Below are 27913 nucleotides of genomic sequence, written 5' to 3' on the forward strand. Positions count from 1 at the left end.
TGACTGCATCATTGTGGATGGAGGCTGGATATCCAGAAATAAAGAGAGAGAGGATGGTAAAAAGGCTACCCAAAGAAATTTTATGAGGTCTTTTTTTAACAAAGGGCTGCTGATTAATTGTTATGTTATCTTATTAACAATTATAACGTGTGCTGCTACTCGAAGAGTGACCCAGCGCGAGCCAAGTGGGTGTGGTAGAGAATGGCCCATTAGAAGAAAAGCAAAATCCTCAGTCTTTTCCTGAAGAGCTTAGGGTCCTTAGGGTCCTGGATACTACAAATGTCCAGAGGAAGCAAATTCCAGGCCAAAGCTGCCTTGTATGCCAGAGAACTTCCACCAATTCTCTTGAGGCGAAAGCATGGAACAACAGCAAGAAGCTGCATTGCGGAGTGCAGGGACTAGAAGCGATTCCTTAGGTAGACTGGCCCAAATCCATACAGGACGGAATGAGCCAACACAAGGGCATAAAATGTTACTCTTTTAGCCACTGGTATCCAGTGAATATTGCAGAGATGTTGCCTACGCTAGACCTTACAGGAATGTTAAAAAGAGTGCCGCTGCAGTGTTCTGGACTACCTGCAGCCTCCTGGAAAGGTAACCTGGCAGGCCAATGTAAGAGGCATTCGCAATATCGATGCCCTAGGGAAGAGGGGGAGACATTTTCTGAGTGATTTATGAGTGCCGAAGCAATGCCCAGCTAGCTTCTTGACCTGTGTAGTAAATAAAAGATTTTCATTGCACCAAATTCCTCGTTTTTTTGTGGGCTGAACCACGCAATTAGGCATTGGATAGTCTGCCAGCCAACCTTCTTGTACACTCTCCCGGTCTTTCATATTGGACACAAGCTGCAGTCTTCAAATATAGCAGTCTAATGAAGGAGATGATTGCCTCATCGACGCCCATCTCCCTCATAGTCCTTTATGGATGACGCTGTCAAAGGCTGCAGAAAGGTCCATGAAAGCCAGGTAGAGGTTGCCTTGTTTTACTTGGGTGTTTTTAGCGACAAGGAGACTCAGGTTTAAGCATTGATCCTGGGTACCTTTACTCTTCCTGAAGCCATATTTGTACAGAATCAGAACCTTGTACACAGTTGCCCATTCCTCCAGCATATTTAGTAGTACCCTTCCCATGAAAAATAGGTATTAAAATGGACTTCTGCCATGTCTCCGGTGGGCCGGTTATGGCTGTTGCATTAAAAACATTATGAGCCCCATAGACTAGGATTTCCAATAAAAAGATCAATCAGGGTTCCATCCAGTACCGGGGCTTTGCTACTAAAACACTGGGAAAGGGTGCACTTAATCTCAGTTAGTTTAACCCCTTTGCTGCTCATGACGAGCTGAGCTCGTCATGAGGCACAATGGAGCTGTGCTAATGAGGAGCTGAGCTCGTCATGAACAATGGGGTTCGACGAGGCTCAGCACAGGAGGGGAAAACCATTAGCAGCCAAGGTATTAAAGGCAAGTGGATGATTGATGATAAATGTTGTGTGTTTGGGGGGGTTTCTAGAATTCCTTGCGTCTTTCCTTCAAAGATTTTTGTAACCCAGGATTCCTCATCCATTCAATTTTCCAGATTAGGATCTGTTGGTGGATTAAGGAATGGGCATTAATTAATGCACAATAATCCCTAGAGTTCTTTGAGAAAGAGTAGTGATATAGTTGTTCCCATGATTCTTCCCTTAGGATATTTAGCCTGTTCTTTCTTGCTATTTCATATTGGTATCGGGCAGACTTAACCTTTACAGCATAAAATAGGTATTAAAATGGACTTCTGCCACAACTCCGGTGGGCCGGTTATCGCTATTGCATAAAAAACGTTATGGGCCTCATAGATCAGGATTTTCGATAAAAAGATCAATCGGGGTTGCATTCGGTCCCGGGGCCTTGTTGCTAGAAAACTAGGAAAGGGCGCCTTTAATCTCAGTTAGGTTAAAGTCAAGTGGATGATTGATGATACATTTTGTTTTTTATGGTGGTACTAGAATTCCTTGCATCTTTCCTTCAAAGGTTTCTGTAAAATGAACCACCCAGGATTCCTCATCCATACAATTTTCAATATTAGGATCTATTGGTGGGCTTAAGGAATGGGCCATTAATTATTGCACAAAAATACCTAGAGTTCTTTGAGGCAGTGGGGTGATATAGTTGTTCCCAAGATTCTTCCTTTAACATATTTAGCCTGTTCATTCTTGCTATTTCATATTGGTATCACGCAGACTTAACCTCTACCGCATCTCTTGGGTCCTTCACCAGGACTTGATGGATAATTGCTAACAATTTTGTGCAGTGTTGGTCAAACCACCCCTGTGTCTTTTTATTTGGAACTACGCCAGTTCTTTGTTAGATTTCTTCTAACCTCTTCCAGGATCATCTCAAAAGCTGCTACCACTTCTGCATGCTCTCTATGTATATTAAGGCAGGTCATAAGTTCGTTTTTTCAAACTGCTACAACCCTGGGGATCAACTCTTCTTTATTAGTTTTCCCCCACTTCAGGATAATCCCATTTGTCCTTGATATTATGAGGGTTACTTGGATAGTCTGTTTGGGAGCAATCCCTCCCCAGAACCATTGACATGGTGTGTTGCCATGATTAATAAAGTCCAAGAAATGTGTTTTAATATCTCTAAAAGTACCTTTAAAGATGCTGACACTAATAAATAATCAATGGCAGATCCATTGGAGGTGGAGCCTGAGGTTTTTTGAAGCTTGCTTGTGAACTCAGAAAAAGGATTCAAGATCTCTAAGTTCCTAGTGATAATCAATCGATTAAGTGTGGCACCATAGTGATTATGTGAAAAATGAGAAATACTGTCTCCGTTCTTGTCCGTTAAACGAAATGTCATGTTTGATAATAAATAACAGTTATGCACATTAAAATAACCCACCCAAACAAGACTGGGGACATTCTTGCAGTTGTAAGTATTCAATGTTCCTTCAAGTACATCCACAATCTTATTCATCTCACCCCCAAAATTATTGTTGTAATAATTTACAACAAGTACAGTACTACCACCTGAGCCTTTTAAGATCCGATATATTATATTATGGATAGTCATTATAGGAAGATAGTACTTCAAATCTTAGGGTGTTTTTTATAAGTGTCAGGATGCCGCCCCTTGCTCACCCTGAATTTGACGCAATAGCCTGGGTGTAGAATGAGCGGTAACCGTTTAAAAAGATGGGACCTGTTTCCCAAGTTTCTTTGAAAGATCAAAGGAAGTGTTATATTTGTTCCATTCCTGGTCTGTCAGTTTATGGCCAAGACCTGCAATATTCCATGTAATAGTTGTAAGCCAGTCATTACTCCTGTAGTGTTGTATGTCAATCACAGGCTTCCAAGTCACATGTTTCTAAATCTGTCAACACAGACTATTGCTTACTGCTTGTTATGGAGCAAAGTCCCACTGTTTCATGGGCCTGGATATCTGCTAGGTGAGTGGTGGTAACAAAAGCCGTAGACCCCCTTGGTCTCAGAAGTTGAGTTGGTGGTTTATGAAAGAAGCCTAATAACAGAACGGATATCTGAGATGTTGATGTAGGGGCCTTAGGTAATAAATTGAGTACATTCCAGACCATAGAGTGTAGTTTGACGGTTAAAAAAATGCAGTCCCCCCCGATAGTTTTGTTGGAGTTTCTCCTCTAGGCCACCCTTATCCCCATAAGAATATTAAGTTAGCCCCCAATGCAGCCATCTGTATTCTTTGTAATCAAATGGCATACTTTCAAAATCAGCTGCTCTGTTGTTTTCCTTTCGGTGTTTTGTAATTCTGGAATGTTAGCCAAAGTTACCACATAGGGACCGGCAGCTGGTGGGATATCCAATCTTGGTTCAGCACGCTCTGCCAGATCATAGGTAAAATACCCATCCAAGTTTAAAGGAGCAGCCTGTTGCCTTGGATTCTGTAGGGTGCTATAATGGGCCACATCTCCCTCTGGGTCCGCAAGAGGCCTAGTGATAGTAATCGGGTGCATGCGTATACAAGGGGGCTAAGGGTACTACGTAGGTGCAGTTAGAGTTCCTTGCCACACTAAGGTTTTATGCGCTGTTTGCTTAGCAGGGGTTGCTGAGAGATGAAGTCTTGGATCCCTCCACACAGCAGGCACCAGGAGGAAGATGTGTCGGTGGATTCCTATTGAGGCATGATTCACAGTGATTGACCACTGTCAAGCATTTTTCTCCATCTCCTTGCACGAGAAAAGACAATATTTATTTGCTCTCCATCTGGAGAACTATGTCTTAATGTGGTGTTGTATCTCTCAAAGGTATACTGAAAGTCCATCCATATCAATATAGGTCTTGAAGAAGAATCTTGAGAGCTTTATTCTGTCCCAAAACTCAATGCTAGTTCAGTACGTTGATGACCTCCTCATTGCATCTGAAACACAGGAGGCTTATAAGGACAATACTATTGCCTTACTGAACCATCTGGCTGACAATGGGAATAAGGTGTCTCTGAGCAAACTGCAGTACTTCTCGATTGAGGTTCAGTTCTTGGGTAATTGAATTGAGAGAGGCAAGAGGAAGGTGTCACAAGAACGAGTGGAGGTGATCATGAAAAGAAATCCGCCTACAACCCTGAAAGAGGTCAGGATGTTTTTGAGAATGGTTGACTACTGCAGATAATGGATCTGAAATGTATCCTTGATGGAAAAGCCTTTGCAGATGTCAGAAGATGTTGGCGCACAAGGATGTGTGTGATCAGATACCTTGAGATAACAAATGTTTTCTTGCTTTCCTGGAGTTTACGAGAGTGGCTGTGTTGTGCTCCAGCTTTAGGAATGCCTGATTACAACAAAGCATTTTGGCTTTTTTGCCATGAAAAGGAGGGTTATGATCTTTCTGTACTCATACAGGCACATGGAGATACCAGTACACCAGTGTCCTATTTCTCTGCTACTTTAGATCATGTAACATCTGCATTTTCCGGGTCTTTCAAATTAGGTGTCAGTATTGAATGATGTGAGAGCATTGTGATGGCTCACCTACTTACTGTATATGAACCACATTCAGTTTAGCTCCCGATGATAAAGACCAAAACACAGCATTTGACTAATAACAGGCTACAAGGTTTGAGGAGGCATTGCTCGCTGCAGAGAAATAAACTTGAAGTGCTCTTCTGTTGAAAATGCTGCTACCTTGTTACCTGTTCCAAATGCTGATGGGAGGATTGTGAAGACCATGACTGCCTGGATGTTACTGAGCTTTGCACCAAACCGAGACCTGACATTGTTGATGAACCATTGCCAGATCCCGATTATGTCCTTTTTGTTGATGGTTCATATCTAGAGACAATGAAGGTAATTTGAGATCAGCATTTGCTGTCTGTACCATTTCTGAAGTGGTGAAAGCTGATTCTTTACAGGCATTGCCTTGACCCTTGCATGTCTTGTCTCTGAAAAGATAATTTACCATCTATACCGCAATGATGAGATTGTTCAGAAAGACTTGGTTCAATCCAAGGTTTCGTGTGTTTGCGGAAGCAGTGTGTCATCGGTGTGTCACGTGTCAACAGGTGAATGCTGGGAAAAAGACAGTTGTTGCTCTAAGTCGCAATGGCAGATCAGGGGTCCCTTTAATCGGACCCAACTGGACTTTTGTGAAATGCCTATGTGTAATGGGTAAAGGTACATCTTAGTTGTTGTGTGCATCTTTTCTTGATGGGTGGAAGCTTATCCAACTAGAAGATATGATATAGAAGGTTTGGATTTCCAACTATATTGAAGTCGGATAAAGGAGCACACTTCCACAGCAAAGTCATGAAATTGCAGTGTTGTGCCTTGAGTGTGGACTAAAGATTGCATTGCAGATTGTAGTTACAGGCTGGAGGCATCTGGCACAGTGAAGCAAATTAATGGAATCCTAATGGCGATATGAACAAAGGTGTGTCAATGAAATGGCCTGATGTGCTGCCCTAGGTTCTGATGAGTTTGCGCAGCCACCCTGATAGAAAAACTGGGTTATCGTTGCATGAAAGTTTGATGAAAAGAACGATGCTCTTGCCTGCTCTACCAGCCATTGCATTTATCAATATCACAGATGACTTGATCCTTGACCCTTGACTACTGTAAAGGATTGGCTGATGTGGTTCGCTCTGTGTCTCATTAGGTTGAAGCAGCAACTGCACCGACTTCGAAGGACCTCTGCCATGATCAGAGCCCAGGGGATAAGGTGCTTGTCTGAAAGCATGTAAGGAAGGACCGGCTTGACTCTCTGTGGTGTGGACCATATCATATATGATGTTGGTGACCAATACTGCTGTGACGTGTAGAGGAGTACCAAACTGGATCAATGCTTTACATACTTGAAGAGTCACAGGTCCCTCTGATGAAACAGCTCCTCTCCCAGAAGTAGCTCCAGCTGTGACTGAGGGGGCATAGGAGAAGGCAAGTCAAGCTGTGGAGGTGTCTGATGAGGCAGGATACCCACAAGGTCAAGCTGAGAGGGGAGAAGCTACACAAGACCCTGGTATAGACTACGAGGGAGACTGTAATGTTGCAAGTGGTATAGAGTCTGACTCAGCAGAAGAGACTGGTGTGGAAAATTGGTTGTGTGCAGTCAAGGAAAAAGGATGCTGCAAATGAAATGTGGGTTGTGACAGGAAAGAATGAACCTTTGACTTGCATTTGAAAGACAACCTGCACCAATAAGTGAATTGTTCGAGTCTGATCTAAGTAAGTACAATCAAGTCAACAGAAGCGTAACAAGGTCCAGGAGAGCAAGAGTGCTGTGTCAGAAATATTCTTCTCCCAAGTGGATTTATCTGTTTACCAATGACGTGGCGAGGGAGGTCAGAGTTCTCAATACTGATTGTCGAGATCATGCTGAGAGTTTATGGAATAGAGGCTAATGCAATTCTGTCATTGACTGTGCCTTATTCATCGAGGTTGAGTGGTTTACGAACTCTGATTCTGGAAGACATTGAATTTTCGAGCTTTGGGGCTCTACTCTCTTCTCAAGAGATTGCAGCATTGAGAGGAGATTGTCTCTGAATGGATGTAAATCGAACTTTTGAACTATAAATAGAATTGCTTGAAAGAAGATAAACTAGGCCCAATTGGAAGAAGATTACAAATAGGGACTTTTCATTTAGGAGAAGAAAGGGGGCAAGGGAAGTCTTCCAAACTGTGTAAATATTATGCTAAATACTGTTAAGAACTTTCCAAGATCCAAAAGGAGTTGCTCAAAGACTTTGTTGCAATTGAATAAGAGGTGGAGTAAAAGAGACCAAGTGTGTTGATCCTCTTATAGCTTAATCCAAGCCATATTGATCATAGTGAGAGCTTATAGTCATTACTGAGTCTATTTTAAGAGCACACAAAGCTGAGGAACAGGGAGTGGGGGAAATTCACACCTACCACTGCTGCTTCAAATGAGGGTACACATGGATCTGATAAAGGCTTAATAGAGCAAACAAATCGCTTTCTGCTTGTAGATTTGTCTGAAGGTAATTACACATTGAATGCTTATGCTAAGCTGCTGCACGAATATGTAAATACTATAGATGTGAGTGACTGTTATGTGTATATGCAATTGCCTGACATATCAACCAATCAATCAATCAAAAAAATTGTAAAGCGCACTACTTACCTGTGAGGGTCTCAAGGCATTGAAGGGAGGGGGTGCTGCTACTGCTCGAAGAGCCAGGTCTTGAGGAGTCTTCTGAAGGTGAGCAGGTCTTGAGTCTGCCACAGGTGGGTCGGGGAGGGTGTTCCAGGGCTTGGTGGCGAGGAAGGGGAAGGATCTGCCACCGGAGGTCTTTCGTTGGATGCGGGGGAAGGTGGCGAGAGCGAGGCTGGTGGAGTGGAGCTGGCGGGTGGGGGTGTGGAAGCTGAGTCTGCTGTTCAGGTAGGTTGGACCGGTGTTGTGAAGGGCTTTGTGAGCATTGGGTGAGGAGCTTGAAGGTGATCCTCTTGTTGACGGGGAGCCAGTGTAGGCCTCTGAGGTGGGGGGTGATGTGGCTGTGATGGGGGACGTTGAGAGCCAGTCAGGCAGAGGTGTTTTGGATGCATTGTAGTCGTTGCAGGTGTTTGGCCGGGATTCCTGCATAGAGTGCGTTGCAGTAGTCCAGCCTGCTGCTGACGAGGGCCTGTGTCACCGTTCTTCTTGGTCGGGATCCACTTGTAGGTCCTACAGGGCAAGCGTAGGGTTTTGCAGCAGGAGGAGGAGATGGCGTTGACCTGCTTCAACATGGAGAGGGAGGAGTTGAGGATGAATCCTAGGTTGAATGCCTGGTTAGTGGGTTTCGGTGCTGTTCCCAGTGCAGTTGGCCACCAGGCGTCGTCCCAGGCAGAGGGGGTGGGGCCCAGGATGAGGACCTCCGTCTTGTCTGAGTTAAGTTTCAGACGGCTGCTCCTCATCCAATCGGCGATGGCCTTCATTCCCTCATGGAGGTTGGTTTTGGCGGTGAGCGGGTACTTGATGAGGAAGAGGATGAGCTGGGTGTCGTCGGAGTAGGAGATGATTTTTAGGTCGTGCTGGCGGGCCACTTGTGTGAGGGGGGCCATTTAGACATTGAACAGTGTCGGGCTGAGGGATGAGCCCTGGGGTACGCTGCAAATGATGTTGGTGGATTCGGACCGAAACGGAGGTAGGCGGACGCTCTGGGTTCTGCCGGAGAGGAAGGATGTGGTCCAGTCCAGGGCCTTCTCTTGGATTCCGGCTTCTGGAAGGCGTGTCTTTAGTGTGCGGTGGCACACCATGTAGAAGGCGGCTGACAGGTCCAGGAGGATGAGGGCTGATGTTTCACCGTTGTGTAGTTGGTGCCTGATGTTGTCCGTGGCGGCAATGAGGGCAGTCTCGGTGCTATGGGTTAGTCTGAATCCGGACTGGGATGTTGTTGCCAGTTGCATGTTGACGAATTTCTCGATGACTTTCACTGGGAAAGGGAGCAGGGAGATGGGCCGGAAGTTCTTGAGGTCCTTGGGGTCCGCCTTGGGTTTCTTGAGGAGGGTGTTACATGTAGTTTGCTCCTTATCATGTTTTATTGAAAGGGTCATTATGAGTACTACTTCTCACATTATGATTTGGTACTTTAAGAGATACCAGTTTATAAACACCTGAACAAATATGATTATTACAAGCAGGAAGAGAGATTGTATTTTTTACCCACATTAACTTTAGATACTGCTTACACACAGACACAAATTAACCTGTTAATTAATAGACATAGAAAAGAAATTTGTTGATTAAGTAGCCAATAGACATAGTGGTTTAACTGGTAAGCTTAATAACAGGGAATTAATGTTTGAATAGACCAAGGAGGAGCTAGCTCACAAGGCTAAGGGAAGTTATGGTCCAATAGCTCAAGATTGGGAACAACGAGGCAAGCTTTGCCTTCGACGGGTTCAGAGCCATGATGACACTGTTTTTATGGGTTAGAGTGTGTGTATCAAAAAGAGAGGGACTAGGAGCTATATTTTACAAGGTCCTGCACACTAGCTCCTGAACAGGACTGTGTATAAGACCGGTGTGCAGTTCATGACAAGACGTGAGGGGAAAGGGAGGTCTTTCTTCGTGATGCCCTGAATACCCCGGAGGATGTTATGCTTCATCATTGGATCTTGCTCCTCATCAGTCTGGCGATTCAGTGCCCGACAGGCTCCCGTAAATGGGGCTTTTTGTCAGAGATCTTTTGAAGAAGCTTGAGGGTGTGAGGGCTGGGTAGTGCACGGGTAAGTGAGATAAAAAAAGTTCAAGAGCAGTCCTACTTTGGTCTGATTTTAATGTTAAGGTAGCTCGAGCCTTGTTAAAAGGTATGGGTGACCTATGAGGATGTAATGTTCCTAAACTAGGATTGCTCTTGACCTTTTTTATGTCGCTTACCCATGTACTAACCAGCCCTTACACCGCCACGCACCAAATGGCTTCTTCAAAATATCTCCGACAAAGAGCCTTGTTTACGGGAGCCCATAGGGCATTGCAGCGCCGGCCCAATGAAGAGCAAGGCCCAATGATGAAGCATGACATCCTCCGGGGTGTGGGAGGGCATCACGAAGAAAGACTTCCCTTCCCCCTCACGTCCTCTCAGGAGCTGCAAACCCGTTTGATACACAGAGTGTGTGTGTGACCACATCTTCCTAATTGATGGTTCATTGAAGATGTTTCTTCAAGAGGAAGGGCAAGTGGTGCCAGGAGTATATTTTGTGTGTGGGAAGAGCGAACATGTTTGGCTTCCGAACAATTGGTATAGTACTTTATATGTGGCAGTAATGTTTCCAAAGATGTACCATGTGGAAGATCTGGAATGTTTGAAAGGAAAAGTGAACCATAGGGAAAAGCATGAACTGAGCGCTGGTGAAGTTGTAGGAGACATATTTGGAGCGATGATACCTAGTTTGGATGTGGTAATGAATGACACCAGGATCAGGAATTTGTCTAACATTGTGGATGAGTTATTGGTTAACACAGCTCAGTCATTGTTACGCATAGATGGGGAAATGGTTTTGATAAGGGCCATGGTGATGCCAAACTGTCTTGCTTTCGATGTGCTACTAGCAAAAGAAGGCGGAGTCTGTCAGATGCTAAAGGTCCAACAGTGTTGTAGTTATATTCCTGATACAATATTGGAGGGGGATATATTAGTAAAATCACTGAGATACATCATGAGATACATGACCTGCCTACTGAGGGAGTATGGGACAAGATTAGAATGGGATTTTGAGCACTTGGAAGTTGGTTTGCTAACATAGGGAGGGGAATTCTCAAATAAACATGAAGCCAATCACAATTGTCGTAATCTGTGTGAATATTTTGTTAGGAATGATAAGGACATACACAATAGCACAAGGTAAGGCAAATGGAGAATTCCTTTTGGGAGAGAAATGAAGAAGGGTGGTAAGACTGCAGGATAGTCATTACTAGAATTTGAAGTGATTGGAGGAGTTCAGACAGTGGAGACTAGCTAAGACATCTATTTAGATCAGTCTATTCTACAAGGATAAAAGTGTTTTGACTCATTGTCATCAGAGGGGGGAACTGATGTAGAGGAAAGCACATTTCATTTGTAGGGGTGCATTATAACCACGTGTAGAGCACACCTGCATATAATCATTTATTGCATTAGCATGAGGTATTAGAATTGAGAAATGTATTAACTTGAAAGTGATGTGCTTAGGCCTTTGAAAAGTAACAAGGAGAATTAACATAGAAAGTGAATGTAACTAGTAGAAAACATTAATGTGAAGAACTAGTTTTGTGACTCTGACAATTATTTGTGTGCTAAACGTGTTTATAAATTCTCATTTTATATGTAGGTAAAAGCATTAATTGTATGTGCCTTATTTTCCTATGCAAATTCGTAAAGCTCATATACTGGTTTCTTATGCTAGTTGAATCTTGTAGGTCTGAAATGCATTTCCCTGGAAACTCTTGCATTGGAATTAATAGGTGAATTTCATGTCTGCTGTGGAATTTGTTCTTTCTCACATTTGTGTTTCAGTTGAAAGTATCATTCTCGGTAGCTAGAATAATGTCTTTGTTTTACTAGTCAGGCAGGAGAAAAGAAGTTGCAGTCCTGTAACTTGAGTCAATAAAGGAAGGTCATTGTGCTTCACACAGGAAAATGCCTGGGAACCCTGGTCGAACTGCTGTGAGAGAAGAGCACCATTATCCCATGCAAAACTTAATTTAGGATTGTCCCCAGAGCAGATGATGTGACCCACAAAGACTCTTGGTAAGATACCTGAAAAAATGTGATGTTGGGAGTGGGGAAGGTGTCCACTTTTTCTTTTGCCTTCGGAGAGAGCGCATCGCAGAACAAGCTCTGTCTTAGTTGATTTATGCTACATGACCCATTGACTGTGGGGACACTTCTTCGGAAGACTTCACAGGCTGACACATTTGTATTCCTCCTTTCCCGAAGATGCTTAAGTAGGGATGCCACTTTAGAGTTAGGGTAGGGATAAATTTAAGCTGTTCACTCATCATTCCTCGATGCACGGAAACTTGGACTCATGCTTTTGATCCTCTGCAACCTTTATTTGTATTGCTTATACTACATTGTCTCAATTGGATATGCAGATTTCGCTTTATTCTGATTCCCATGAATTTCTACACTCTCATCTTGAGGTTTCTTTATGTCCAATTATTTCTGGCTTCGTAATAAATTAACTAAACATAGCTGTCTGTGGTTAATATGTGTCCAAAGGATTTCTTGTTGATTTGATTGACAAAAATAACACATTTTCTTCCCTTTACGATTACATGCTGTTAAAAAGAACAAATGGAAATTGATTTTAGAATAGGTCCAGAATCTATAGGCCCGGCCCTTGTATATGTTTAATAACGGGGGGGGGGGGGGAAGGGCGGTCAGGTGGATGAGGATGGGAACATATCTAGTGAATTTGCCCACTTAATACCGAGTACCCCAAGGCAGATGGGTAATAGACCCCGGGGTAGTTCAGTTAGCAACATTACACACAATCGCATCTAATCATGGTATAGGCACTCAAATAACGCTGGTAAATGGACAGTCTGGCCGAAATCCCCCTGCCATGCATAATGGTTTGGCCCACAGCTCTGTCAAGGATGGTCTTATGGCACTACATCTCCCACCAGCCGCTGCCCCTCTGGTATTGGTCTTGAGGAATGTACCAACCCTACATGCCGGGCAGCTGGAATCAACTGACCAGCTAATGGCCAAAACTATGCACTGGCTTACATCACAACTGAAGCTAGCCAGGGCTTGGGGCTGTGACATCTGCAATCAACTGATAATGGCAAGACAGGCTTTGTGGTCTGGACACTCTATGAAGGATGGGGGGGTGACTGTGCAATTGCCAACTTTAATAACACGTAGGTTGCTAGATTTCTATTGGAGCACCTAGGGAGTAGAAGGCAAGGGTGTTATTGTGGGGAAATCTCCCTCCTACCATTAGGGTTTTTCAATAGACCCGGCCATCCATCTCTGTTACGGGGGGGAGGTCGGGGTATACCCTTTAGACCCATAGGGAGATCTTGTGACCCTGAACTAGCTAATAGATTCGCTCCTTTGTCAGGTGTAAATGCCTGCGATTGACTGCCACCAGTAGCTGCTTCAGTGATAAAGAAAGTTATTAGTCAACCTGCCGTTTTTCCTCTCCCTGAGTTATGTCCACAGAGAGTGGTGAGTACAGGGACAGTAAGCCCCATTATATCTGGAGGTACTAACCTTGGCAGTGTGGACTGCACTCCTGTCCCATGTCCTATTGGTTTCGGTAGAGCTGAACAAGTTGATGATTAATTATACCCATAAATGCGGAATTCTGAGCTGGAATATCGCGGGTTTAACCCTTTCTGTTCAGGTGACGGAACCACTCCGTCACCAGCCATGGACGCGCTGTGCTGGTGACAGCATGGTTTTGTCACGAGCATGGCGTAGCCGCGCGGCCCACCCTCCCCCCTAGCACCAAGGGTCTAAAAGAGATGACCCCAATTGGCTATCTTATATAAAAACATACAATATAATTGCCCTCCAGGAGACCTGGGACAGGGGGGATAATTTTTGGTTGGATGGTTTTAGCTCATACTTTTTACCTGCATGTCCAGCTTTAGCGGGCAGAGCAAGAGGTGGTCTTTTGTTCCTCCTTTCTTTGGACATAAGGGGCTCCGTAAAAAGGTTAGAGATAGACTCTCCCTATTGTCTGATATTGGAACTTAGCAAGCCAAACTATCCAAAGCTTTTGCTAGTGAATGTCTACAACTCGGGGGAGTGAGGCTATGTAAATCAGCACCTAAGTACTCCGAATCATTTTCTTACTGAATATAAGTTAAAGCAATCCACTTATTATTATGCCATAAATGGGCAATTTTAATATGCACTTGTGTGACGCACATTGTTTACTTGACGATCTGCATGGCTTTAATTACGCCACAGCACCACATTTTGAGCACACTATCCGGGGTGAGGGCCTTGAGTCCCTTTTAACTGATGCCAATCTTTTCGAAGCTAGTTTTGCTAACCCTCAAGATTGGTGCCCACGTTTAAAGCCAAGGTTAGAAACACCATTATAGATTATATTTTATGTCCCCTATGTTATTGAACAAGGTTATTTTTTTATATTGCTCAGGAATCTCCCTTGAGCGATCATGATCCGGTTATTTTAATCTTGGATATTACCTGTGGCATCCTGGGAAAAGGAGGTAGGAATTGGGTCCTGAATAAAGTGCTGCCCTGTGATCCGGGGAGGAGGCTTAGATGGGCCAATGTAACACCAGAAACATTCCTTAAGGGCCTGTGGGCGAAATGTTTAGATAATATCACAATTTGCACTGACCCGCTAAGCATTAAGGATGCGGTACTTAGAGCTTTTGATGGCATTTGTACTCAGATAGGCCATGACCTAACTATAAAATCTAAACCGAGAACCACATACGGCCCGAAGTGGTTTAATGAGAAATGCTCATATGCTCATCAGTCCTTAATCTTAGCCCTGCAAAAACAACCTTGGGATAGGGATCTTATAGCTGGGTGGAGGAAGGAGTATAAGCTAGTACTTCACAGTCAGAAAAAAGAGATCAAGGATGAGGCATTGAGCCATTCTTGTCCGTGGAGGTGTTAATGAATAGCTCCAGGTTTTGAGCCATTATAAGCACCCCTATCTTTTCTGGGGGGGATTATGAAGCTCAGGGTTGCAACATCACAGAAGCCAAGTGGCTCTCTCATTTTGAGGCGATTTATGAGTCCGAGCGGCTTTGGGCTGCATCCCCCTGGCCCTCGCTCCATCAAGCTAGCACCCCGATTGGCTTTAATGAGGGGGAAATTGAGAAAGCCATAAGAGATACTGCTAGTGACAAAGCGCTAGGCCCTGATGGCGTTCCTGCAGATCTCTATAAAAGTAACCTGGGCTAAAATCCTTGGAAATGTTTTTAGCGCTGTGGGTTCAGCTGGGTTTCCGGCCTCTTGGTTAAAATCAATTATTATTCCTATTTTTAAAAAGGGACAACGTGGGGATCCTCGGTGTTACAGGCCAATATCCCTCATTGATTTCTCTATGAAAATTTTGAGAAAGGTAATCTTAACTAAAATTACAGATTGGGTAAGTGAGAGGGGGATTTTGTCGAATATCCAATAGGGATTTAGATGTGGGAGGGGCACTATGGACCAGTGATTAAATCTGCATCTATTAATAGGCAAATACACTATGACCAGGGAGGGTTGCCTGACAATGGCTTTTATGGATTTATCCAGTGCATTTGAACTGGTTAACAGGTCAAAGCTTTGGAACATTTTATTTTAAAAGGGACTCGACCCTTGTCTAGTTTATTTTTTAGCTAATCTTCATCAAGACCTCACAGCATCGGTTAGGATATCCCAATCTGGTGACTGTACCAGATCTTTTCGGGCAGGGACGTCAGGCAGGGATGCATTTTAGCATCCCTGCCGGTCACAGAGCTAGAAAAACATTTTATTGTACTGGTGTGGAAGTTTCCTCTGCGTCCTCCTTCACTTACATGAGAGTCCTATTTGATGATAGGTCATCCTGGGTTTTGCACAAAAATTTAAAAAGAACGCAGTCATACAAGCTTCCTCATCTCTTTTAGGGTTTGCACAGTGTCTCGGGGCTAGACTGATAGAGGCTATAGAGGCTATCCTAAAGGTTTATAAAGCCAAGTGCTTGGCTATTGCGGCCTATGGATCCTCTATACAGGGCTATAAAAATCGGGCTGGGATACAGATAGCTGAAAATAAATTTCTTTTGTCTTTTGTCTGTACCACAATCTACCCCATTGCATGCTACACATCAGGAGTTAGGGCTAGGCTATGTCACTGACATTTTGAGTACAGCTCCGTTGCTTTGCTGGTTCACAACTTGGCTGAATCCTGATTTAACCCTGAACCATATGATTTTACGGGACTGTGTTAAGTTAGATAAGTCCTCTAAAATTAAACGACTGCTGTATGTTAAAAGCATGTTATCCAAAATAGGATGGCCAGAGCTTATGAGGAGCATGACAAGATTCAGCAGAAGGATGTGTTGTGGGTAAAATAGAATTTTAAGAATTTTTTGATGCTGGTGTGAGAAGAACAGGAGCTTTGTAAACCTTCAGTTAGGGTCCATTACCTGTTAAAAACATCTAATAACATGGAACCTTACCTGTCAATTGTTAACAAGCCTTATCATCGTTGGGTCCTAACAAGGCTCTGTTTTAATTTGATTCATCTAACATTGAGGGATTATCAGGGATGGTGTAATCCTGATGATGCCGAACCCTGCCAATGCGACAATTTCTCATCCCAGGATACTTTACATTTTATGATGTTCTGTGATTTTTATTCCAATATTCGCATGAGATTTCTGGTACCTATCCTGGGAGGAAGGGGTTTCTCTCAGGTTAGACCAGCGTTAGTTTTTTACAGTCTTCGTGTAACCCTGGTGATATTTTTAATATTGCATCTTTTCTGGTAGCGGCAGTGAGGCTAAAGAATAAGAGAAATTTGATGATGATTTCTTCTTAAGTAACAGTTTAAGATCTATTGCTATTTTATTAGGATAAGGGGTTTGACTCAGTGATAGTGTCTTTATCTTAATGAATTGAAATATTGTTTATATATTTTAATTATTATGTTAAATGACCTGTAATATTGTCTATGTTTGTGTTTTTATTGTGTACTTTTATGATTTTAATTAATCGAATAATGTGGTTTGACTGACTGACTGACTGACTGAGTGTATGAGAATGGGACAGGTTGCAAGTACTACATAGAGTATGTAACATTAAAGAAACTGATATACATGTTCACAAAAGCATAGACCCTCTCTGCAACCTAATCAGACAGCTACGGAAGCCCATATATAGTCACTTACTAGAAACTACTTATGCCTTTAACAGAATCAAAGGTAGCTGCAGTCATACATTTATACCTCTCTATTCCCTTACAGAGGCACTGAGGTGTTTGTGCAGACACTTACATACATATTTAGACAGCCATAGAAGTATTGAAACACAGTCACATACTGGAACATTTACTTAAACATCTTTTGTCAGTCATAAAGGTGTAGCTACTTTCACTTACACATGTAGGAAAGTGCTGACACAGCCTTCTGAACCATGCAGAGAAAACTTTTGGGTATTATGGATGGGTCATGTGGGGAAATGAAAATGGCGGTTTGATATGGCAGCTGAAAGCTTGCAATCTCGGCTGCTCCCGCTGACGTTACTAAGTATTTGATTATGCCGTATGAGAGATTTCAGCAAACGCCACAGATGATAACTTCTGCTCACTGCCCTCTCCGACGTAATAGGATGGTGTGGTGGTACACAGGGATAATGTAAATAACGAAGGGAGGAGAGAGAAAAAAAGGGTGGATTCGTTCTCCCTGACGCTTTAAATAAACAAAAATAATCCACCTGTTAGGGTGATGTGTTCCCTACTGTAGTGGGGAGCACATAGCGATTTTAAAATACCCCTCACACACCAAAAGGACCCTTGGTGTCATGCTTCATCATCAGGGTCTTCGCACCCCTCTACGGGATGGGGCTTGCAACGACCTACGACTACGCGCGAGCACTGATCACAAAAACTATTCGTGGTGCGTGTGAGGATTGTGTGTGAGTATGTGGTGGAGCAATTGAAGTGAAAGAATGGTTAATTAGTGCCTGGCTCGTGGGGTAAGTCAAATAAATGTTAATGAGCCCCAGGGCTGGCACTGTTAAAAGGGTGCAGGTTGAGGTGATTATGTGATATTAAGCACATCACCTATTGGGTGCGTCAACATGTTTTGGAGATCAACTCCTTCTTCAGGACGGGGTGCACCACACCCCACCTTACTCACATTTTCCTAAGTTAAAAGTGTATTTACAAAAGCGTGAAAATGTAGTACTGTAATGTGCCTACAAAGTAAATAGAGTTCTCTGCTAATATGCAAACAACCTAAAAAAAGAAGAAAGGAAAAAAAGGAACACAGATGTGGCATTCTGCTCCTCAACATTTCACATGGTACAGTGACCTGTAAAAATTTGTATATATATATATATATATATTACCTACTGGCGATAGCCAGTAGGTATATATAGTTAGGATTTTTTCTCTATGGAACTTTTGAAAATTCTATGTCTAATAACTTTGGCGTTTGTGGACGGAATCGGCTGAAATTTTCAGGAAAATGGCACATTTTGTTTCTGAGCAGCCCCTGAAAATTCGGAGGGGTTCCGTCAAGGGGGAGCCGAGAAAAAAGGTGGGGTCCCAAAACGCGTTTTTCCCATTCATTTTTCCATAGGGCGTTTGGCCTCACTTTTAGCTCGAACGGCTGAATGGATTTGCACGAAACTTGGCAAAATTGTAGGGACTGTTAGCCCGATGTGCCTTTGCTGGGTCTCAATATATGTGCTCCAGTGGATTTTGAGAAATTAACGTTTAAAGAAACAGATATATCTGTGATAGCGTACCGGATAGCGCACCAGTTCGCGTACTTTTCGCGTAACGGAGCTTTGCGAAGCGAAGCTGATTGGCTCTCCGGTGTCTGTCAACATTCTAAACAGTCCGGAGCGGCCGCCATCTTGTCTCTCGGTAGGATTGAGCGACAAGAGGAGGCCAAAACGAAGGGGGAAATTAAGGAAAGGGGGCAAGGTAGACCCCTTCTGACCCCCTAGGATTGATGAGGGGGATATTAATGTGCCCCGCGGGGCCAAAAAAAAAAAAAAAAAATTGCGATTTTTTGTCGTAGAGGCGCAAATCGGTACGTGAACCGGGCAGCTAACTGGGCAGCTAACCGGCAGCGTAACGGGAGTCTGAGGAGAAGCTGATTGGCTGTCAACATTGTAAACAGTCTGGAGTGTTCGCCATCTTGTCTCTCGGTAGGATCGAGAGACAAGAGGTGGTGAAAAACGAAGGGGGAAATGAAGGAAAGGGGGCAAGGTAGACCCCTCCTGACCCCCTAGGATTGATGAGGGGGATATTAAAGTGCCCCGCGGGGCAAAAGAAACAAAAAGAAAATTTCGATTTTTCGCGGTAGAGGCGCTTCCCGGTACGCCAACCGGGCAGCTAACCGGCAGCGTAACGGGAGTCCGACATCTTGTGTTTTTGGAGCGTCCGGTTTGCGTACCGGGTAGCGTTCCGGTAAGCGTAACAAGGGGAAAACCAAGAGAAACAGTAAAATAAAATTTAAAGGAATAGATTTCCACCAAACTTGGCAAAATTGTAGGGACTGTTTGTTTGATGTGCCTTTGCAAGGCCTCAAGATATGTGCACGTGTGGATTTTGTTTAATTAAGGTTAAAAATATATATATATATCTGTAAGCGTGCTCTGGCGCGCTTACGTTACGGGTTTTGTTTGCGCTGCAGAGACGATACGTCACGTTTATGCGACGTGTCATGAGGCGTCTCACGTGGCTACGTGATACGTCACGTAATAAAGAATATATTTTACAGCTATAGATATTAGCTTTTAAAAAACCAATGAAATTCACTGAAAAAACCATAGGTTATAGACCATATATAGTTAGGAATTTGCATTTACAAAACCTTCAAAATTCACTGAAAAAACCATTGGTTATAGACCATATATAGTTAGGGATTAGCATTTACAAAACCTTAATTTAACTCGCACAAAACCATAGAAATTTGCATATATAGTTAGTTGCAATAACTATATATCGCGCCCCCGCAACCCACTGCTGATGATGTCACATATTACATCATTCATGACATGGTCAGTGACATCACTGATGACATCACTGATGACATCTCAAATGACATCACTGATGAAATCACTGATAACATCTCATTTGACATTACTGATCACATCACTGATAATATCATTCATGTGATAATACGATGAACCTCTTCAGACTCTAATATAACCTTAGATACAATCAGTGTAAACAGACACTCACAGACTGTCACTCATCCATGGAGTTACTCACACACCTAGTCAGTCATGCAAAGAATCAATCACACCTCCATTTCCTCAACTATACAGTTATACACACCTTACTTAATCAAACATATACTAACACATATTTACTCTCTTATACAATCACTGATACAAGTTCACAATGATCCATACAGCCACTCACACATTCACTGGCTCTTATGCACAGTTATTTATATATGTCAACTCTTACATGTACTGTGTTTTACATATGTACTTACTTTGACATGTAGCACTGCGAAATCCAATCACTCACCAATACACTCATGCAGACAGTCAACCGCCCATACAGCTGTTTCCACATGCACTTTTGAACCCATACATCTAGTGACTCAACTGCTCACACATCTATGCACAGAGTCACACACCTCCCAGCCACCCACACACACACACTCACTCTCCCATACAAATATTTGGGCAACCAATCAATAACCCATATAGTTACTCATATAGCTACTGATCAACACATGCAGCATTTTACAGAACTACAGAAATAATGATGCACAAATTAAGACAGTTTAGTCACTAACCCATGCACTCAGTGAGACACATTTAATCATTCCCTCATACAATCAGTCATGCACCTACTAAATCCTTCATCCAAACACTTATACATCCACTCATTCTTCAATATGTAAGACATATTTTAACTTTACAGAAACATACAGTCACTGGATGTTGTCATCAGTGATGTCATCAGTGATGTCATTTGAGATGTCATCAGTGATGTCATTTGAGATGTCATCAGTGATGCCATCAGTGATGTCACTGACCATGTCATGAATGATGTAATATGTGACATCATCAGCAGTGGGTTGCGGGGGCGCGATATATAGTTATTGCAACTAACTATATATGCAAATTTCTATGGTTTTGTGCGAGCAAATTAAGGTTTTGTAAATGCTAATCCCTAACTATATATGGTCTATAACCAATGGTTTTTTCAGTGAATATATATATATATATATATAGTGTGGGGTCATTAGACAAATGTTGTCATACTACTCATGCTGGTGACCCTGTAAAAAAGGGGGGGAAAAGACATTACAGACACACATGAAACATAAAACACACTCTCTAGAGAATGTGACCTGTAGTGCCCCTAGGACATAACTTCTAGTGTGGAATATCAAAAATAATACGTAGGGTAAAAAAAGCATACTTTCTTATTCTTGGTTCAATGCCTCATGAACCTCCAAACGTTGGCCCAATTGCTCCTGTAAGTGATACATGGTATAAGTATTGCTGGTACTTACAGACTCGTGACTCATTACCCGATGTCTCCATGATCACATACTCACGAGTTAAAGCAGTAGGAAATTCCTTGCTCCCCCAAACGCTGCTCCACTGAGAATGAGGTAGTGCGGTGGAGGGCGGTATTTATAGTGCTTAAGGCCTCCCTTTCATTGTAATTAGTAGCCTAATTGGACCCGTCAGAAGGGCCTTTTATGGGTATTCCGCCGGTGCGCTACGTGGAAGTCTTTTCAGAGGCCGTGTTTGTAGTTCTAAAATCCAGAAGCTGGAGCGCGTGTGCGGCAAGGAAATGTCTTTTACTCGCGCATGCGCAGGAAGGATCGTGCATCGCGCATGTGCGGGAGACAGAAGAGTTTCTCCAGGGTGTTAATAGTCGGGCTTTTGTTAGCACAGAGGTGAGGTGAGGTGAGGGAGAATGTGTATAGCGCTACTTTGCCCAAGGGCGTCAAGGCGCTAAAGATGGAATAAAAGGCTGTGTGGTGGAGAGGCGGGGGGCGAGGGGTCAGAGGTAAGCCTCCCGGAAGAGCCATGTTTTCAGAGCCTTTCGGAAGAGGGGGTGGGAGGTGAGTTCCTTAATCTTCCAGAGGGGGGGCACGTGTATCGACAGAGCACGTGTAACGCCCTAGTGGGGACAGTGCCAAACAGGTGCTTGTTGGTTGCTGAAGCACATTAATACACCAAGTAGGTTTGAAACAAGTTTGCAAACAAAATACATAAGACTTGGTTGTTACTGGGTGAGAACCATAATAATAATCAACGGGGAATAAACATATGTGAAAATAAACATATGTGAGGGGGCAATGGTCATAAAAATCATAACAGGAGAGATTATCCTTATTCATTTTGGGACCCTGGTTTTTAAATGGCAAGTGTCAAAGTAGGCCTCATGGAGGGATATACAAAATCAATATCATATAGAAAGCAATGCAAGGTGGCAGGCCTGAGTCACTATGAAGGTATTGGTAAATGTAGTTAGGATGCAGGTAATTATTCAAAGGAGTTGGCCCCCCAGAATTTCGTCACTAAGCCCTTCAATGTGGGTGCCCAGACGGAATACCTAGCGATGTTCCTTTTGGAACAAACCAGTCTCAGTCTGTAGCTGTTCAATCACCGTCCTTTTGATGTAATTCACACAATGTTGGGATTCCAAAAAATGTGTTGCCATTTTTGTGGTACTTTTTTTGCATCTGATGTTGCTTTTATGTTCATTCATACGTGTTTTGATTGCTCTAGTTGTCATCCCTACGTACTCCAGTGCGCATGGGCATGTGATCATGTATATCACGTTCTTGCTGATACAGGTGGTCAGTATTCTTTGTTCCCATGTTGTACCGTTTCTGAAGGTTAAATGTCTGCTCTTTTTGGTTAGGTGGCAACTACTACAGTTGCCGCATGGGAAGTGTCCTTGTATGCCATGCATGGATGGTGTATGTGGTTGACATTCTTTTGGGTGAGTAAGGACTAGTATGTCCCTCAGATTCCTTCCGCGTCTATGTGCGAACATTTGTTTTTCAAAAACTAGTTCCCCGCAGGTAAGAATCCGCCAGTTTTTATTAATGATTTTAGAAACCTCATTGGAGTGTGCGCTGTATGTTGTCACACAGACTTGTCTTTTTGGTCGTTGTCTGTTTTAGTCTTTTCCTCCAGGAGGGCGTCTCTGTTGTTGTTCCTTGCCCGTTTCATCGCTGCATCAGTTATGCTGTCTGGATACTGCCTCAGTTGTAGCATCATTTTTAGATCCTTTGCCTGTGTTTTGAACTGTGCCACATCAGTGCAATTTCGCCTTAGGCGAAGGAATTGGCCATAGGGTAAGTTTTCTCGTAGGTGAGGAGGGTGGAAACTTTGAAACCTTAGCAGGCAGTTCCTGGCAGTGGGTTTAAAATGGGTAGTAGTTTTGAGTGTGCCTGTTTCTGGGTAGATATTCAGATCAAGGAATACCAGGGATTCATTGGAGACAGAGCTTGTGAACTTGAGGAAGGCATTCTAGATGTTAAGCCATGTCATAAACTCATTCACCGACTGCAGGCCCCCTTCCCAAATTACAAAGACATCGTCTATGTATCTCCTCCAGATGAGGATATTACCCCTGAAGGGGTTGGTCATATTAAGGATCTTATTGGTTTCCAAATGGTGGACATATAGGCCAGCTAAACTTGTAGCAAATGTGCTGCCCATGCTGGTATCATGGCTTTGAAGGTATAAGGTGGTGTTGTATCTGAAAAAGTTTTGGTGAGTGCCAGGGGAATTAATTCCAAGACCACACCTCTAGGTGTCTGGTACTTCCAAGGGTTATTGAATAGTACTTCTTCGATAATGCATAGTGTCCCATCGTGGGGTAAACTCGTAGGGAGGGTAGGCAGGGCCGCCGGACTCGATTTTCGCGCCGGTTTTTGCCGCGACCCCGCCCCCCCGCCTGCTGATAGGACAACGCGCTCCCCGCCTCACAGCTGACCCGCCCTCATGGATCCCTTCTTAAGGGGACCCCGACCTCCATTCTGCAGCGACCACTGTGCCCTCAGCCTGGTTGCCCCCACGCTCCCCGCCTGCTGCCTGCCACCTACCTGCTGACGCCTTCCCAGCCCGGCGCCCCAGCCACCGCAGGGCCGCCCACCTCGAACGCCGATCCAGCCCGGCGCCCCAGCCGCCGCAGGGCCGCCGGACTCGATTTTCGCGCCGGTTTTTGCCGCGACCCCGCCCCCCCGCCTGCTGATAGGACAACGCGCTCCCCGCCTCACAGCTGACCCGCCCTCACGGATCCCTTCTTATGACGCCCCGTCAGCGACCGCGCAGCGGACGCGCGCAGCGGGAGCGCCGACTGAGCGCCGAAGGTGCGCCAAAGGTAAGCCCGTCTGCGCCCGTCCGTGCCTGGACCGCGCCCAGTGCCAGGACCCCTGGCCCCCGCAGCTCCCAGCCCACCCGCCGGACGTACGACGCTGCCACCCTCAACGCACTCAACGACGGACGTGTCCCGGGATGCTACCATGCCACCCCAAGACGCTCCCACGGACCCTTCTGCTGTACTGCCTGCAAGTTCACCTGCATCCGGACCTGCATCGCACAAGCACCCGCCAAGACGAACACCAGCAGCAACCACCTCAAGTGCATCCTGCTCAACACCCGCTCAGTCCACAGACACCCCATTGAACTCTGGAACCTCATCGACACCACTGCTCCTGACGTTGCCTTCCTCACGGAGACCTGGATGAACGCCTCCTCAGCGCCCGACATCGCCATCGCCATCCCAGAGGGCTACAAGATCACCCCGAGGGACCGCACCGCCAACCAGACAGGAGGAGGCATCGCCATCATCCACAGGGACACCATCCGCATCACGACCTACACCGACGACATCCTGACTACCGCCGAACACCTACACTTCCAGATCCACACCGACCCGAAGACCACCCTCAGAGGCACCCTGATCTACCGACCCCCGGGACCACGCACCCAATTCAGCGAGGACATCGCCGACTTCGTCAGCCCGCATGCCCTCCCCTCCGCTGACTACATCCTCCTGGGGGACCTCAACTTCCACCTGGAGAACAACAACGACCGCAACACCACCACCCTGCTCGACAACCTCGCCAACCTCGGACTCAAGCAACTGGTGACCACCCCCACCCACCTCGCCGGACACACACTCAACGCCGTCTTCTCATCCAGCAAAGACATCGCCTTCAGCCACGCCACAGGACTCCACTGGACGGACCACAGCTGCGTCCACTTCACCTTCAGAAGAACAACGACCCACCACCACCAGCAACAGGTCGCCCGCAGAAGCTGGAGCAAGATCACAGCCGACCAGCTCGCCGCTTCCCTGAACCAGCACCCTCCCGCCAGCTCAGCGAACCCCAGCCAGGCCGCCGACAACCTCACGAAGTGGATCAGCAACTGCGCGGACGAACTCGCCCCACTGAGGACCCCGCCCAGCAGACCCGGCAGCAAGAAGGCCCCGTGGTTCACCGACGAACTCAAGAGCTCCAAGAAGAACTGCCGAGCCCTCGAGAGAGCCTGGAGAAGGGAGCCAACACCGGACAACATGACCACCCTCAAGCTTGCCACCCGGAAGCATCACCAACTGATCCGTGACACCAAGAAAACTGCATTCAAGGACCGGTTGGATAACAACGCACACAACAGCAAGGAACTCTTCAACATCGTGAAAGAGCTCTCCAACCCCAACGCCGGAAACAACAACATCACCCCATCGCAAGAACTCTGCAACTCCCTCGCCTCCTACTTCCACAACAAGATCGCGGACATACACAACAGCTTCAACACCCAACCGACGAACGCCACGTCCAACTCGACCAAACCACCGCCCCCCACCACCACCCTCCGCGCCTGGACTCCGATCTGCACCGAAGAAACCGTCCGCATCATGAACTCCATCCACTCTGGATCTCCGACAGACCCCTGCCCTCACCACGTCTTCAACAAGGCCGACGCCGTCATCGCACCCCACCTGCGGGACATCATCAACACCTCCTTCACCACCGCCACCTTCCCTGAGAGCTGGAAGCATGCCGAACTCAGCGCTCTACTCAAGAAACCAACAGCGGACCCCACCGAACTCAAGAACTACTGCCCCATCTTGCTGCTCCCGTTCCCAGCCAAAGTCATCGAGAAGACCGTCAACAAGCAGCTGGCCGCCTTCCTCGAGACAAACGGACCCCTCGACCCCTCACAGTCTGGCTTCCGAGCCAACCACAGCACCGAGACCGCCCTCATCGCTGCCACCGATGACATCCGAACCCTGATGGACAACGGAGAAACAGCGGCCCTCATCCTACTAGACCTCTCCGCGGCCTTCGACACCGTCTGCCACCGCACCCTAGTGCAGCGCCTCAGCAACGTCGGAATCCAGGAGAAGGCGCTGGAATGGATCATCTCCTTCCTCGACGGAAGAACACAGAGAGTCCGTCTACCACCGTACAAGTCAGAGGCCACCGAAGTCATCTGCGGCGTCCCTCAAGGATCCTCGCTGAGCCCAATCCTCTTCAACGTCTACATGAGCCCCCTCGCGGCCATCGCACGCCAACACAACCTCAACATCATCTCCTACGCCGACGATACCCAGCTGATCCTCTCCCTGACCAACAACCCCGCCGCCGCCAGAGCCAACCTTCACGAAGGAATGAAAGAGGTAGCCGAGTGGATGTCGACCAGCCGCCTGAAGCTGAACTCGGACAAGACGGAAGTCCTCATCCTGGGATCCTCGCCCTCCGCCTGGGACGACTCCTGGTGGCCCCCCGCCCTGGGCACCGCACCCAAACTGACAGACCACGCAGGCAACCTGGGCTTCATCCTGGACTCCTCCCTCTCCATGACCAGACAAGTTAACGCCGTCTCCTCGTCGTGCTTCAACATCCTGCCCATGCTACGGAAGATCTTCCGGTGGATCCCCATCGAGACCAGGAAGACTGTCACCCAGGCACTCGTCACCAGCCGACTGGACTACGGCAACGCCCTCTACGCCGGAACCACCGCCAAGCTCCAGAAGAGACTCCAACGGATCCAGAACGCCTCAGCCAGACTCATCCTCGACATCCCACGACACAGCCACATTTCCGGACACCTAAGAGACCTGCACTGGCTCCCGGTCAACAAGAGAATCACCTTCCGTCTCCTTACCCACGCACACAAAGCTCTCCACGACCAAGGCCCGAGCTACCTCAACAACCGCATCAACTTCTACGCTCCCAAACAACACCTCCGATCAGCCAGTCACGCCCGCGCCGCCGTCCCCCGCATCCGAAGAGTGACAACAGGAGGAAGGTCCTTCTCCTACCTGGCCGCCAAGACCTGGAACTCCCTCCCGACCGACCTGCGCCTGACCCAAGACCACCTCGCCTTCAGGAAGAAGCTCAAGACCTGGCTGTTCGGGTAGCAGCAGCACCCCCCCCCCTCCCTAGCGCCTTGAGACCCTCCGGGTAAGTAGAGCGCTCTATAAATGCCTATGATTGATTGATTGGTCTATAAGCTCTCCACATCTAGGCTGAGCAATAGTGTGACCCTGGGTCGAAGGGTATGTCCTTCAAAAGTTGGAGGACCGCCATTGTGTCTTTCAGGTAATTGTCAGTGGCCTGTACAAGAGGACGTAGGAATGCGTCCGCAAATTTTGAAAGGGGTTCCAGGATGGAACCAATTCCCGAGACTATAGGTTTCTCTGGAGGTTTTTCTTGGTTTTTATGTATCTTAGTGATAGTATAAAAATAGGGGATTTTAGGTGTTTTTTGGATTAGGAATTCTCCTTCTTTTTTAGATAGCCAGTCATTGGCTAATGCCTCCTCCACCATTCTCCCAATCTTAATCCGTAGTGACTCTGTTGGGTCATCTGGTAGGACCGTGTAATTTCGTCTGTCAGACAAAAGTCTCAGGCATTCTTGATCATATGCTGTGTTGGTTTTGTAAGAAAACCGCTTCCCCTTTGTCTGTGGGTTTTATTGTGATCTCTTGGTTAGCAGCTAACTGTCTGATGTCTTCTTGCCCCGCGCCACTGGTGTTGTGGAAATTGTTGGAATTTATGAAGTCCAGGGTGTTTAAGTCCCTCATCACTGCTTTTTCGAAAGCGAGTACCTCAATAGGTAACACCGCATCTGGTGGGGTGAAGGAGGACTTAGGTTTAAGACCTGAGTCTAAGATGGTCACTGGTGGTTCTTTGTCACAAAAGAAGGTCTGGAGTTTGATCTTGGTGACAAATTCCTTCATTTCAGCGTGGAGTGTAAAAGTGTCTGGTTTGTTAGTTGGAACGAAACCTAGACCCTTGTTTAGTACCAAGTGTTGGACATTCGTAAGAGGCCA

Source organism: Lissotriton vulgaris, chromosome 7, assembly GCF_964263255.1.
Source record: "Lissotriton vulgaris chromosome 7, aLisVul1.2, whole genome shotgun sequence".
Classification (NCBI taxonomy): Eukaryota; Metazoa; Chordata; class Amphibia; order Caudata; family Salamandridae; genus Lissotriton; species Lissotriton vulgaris.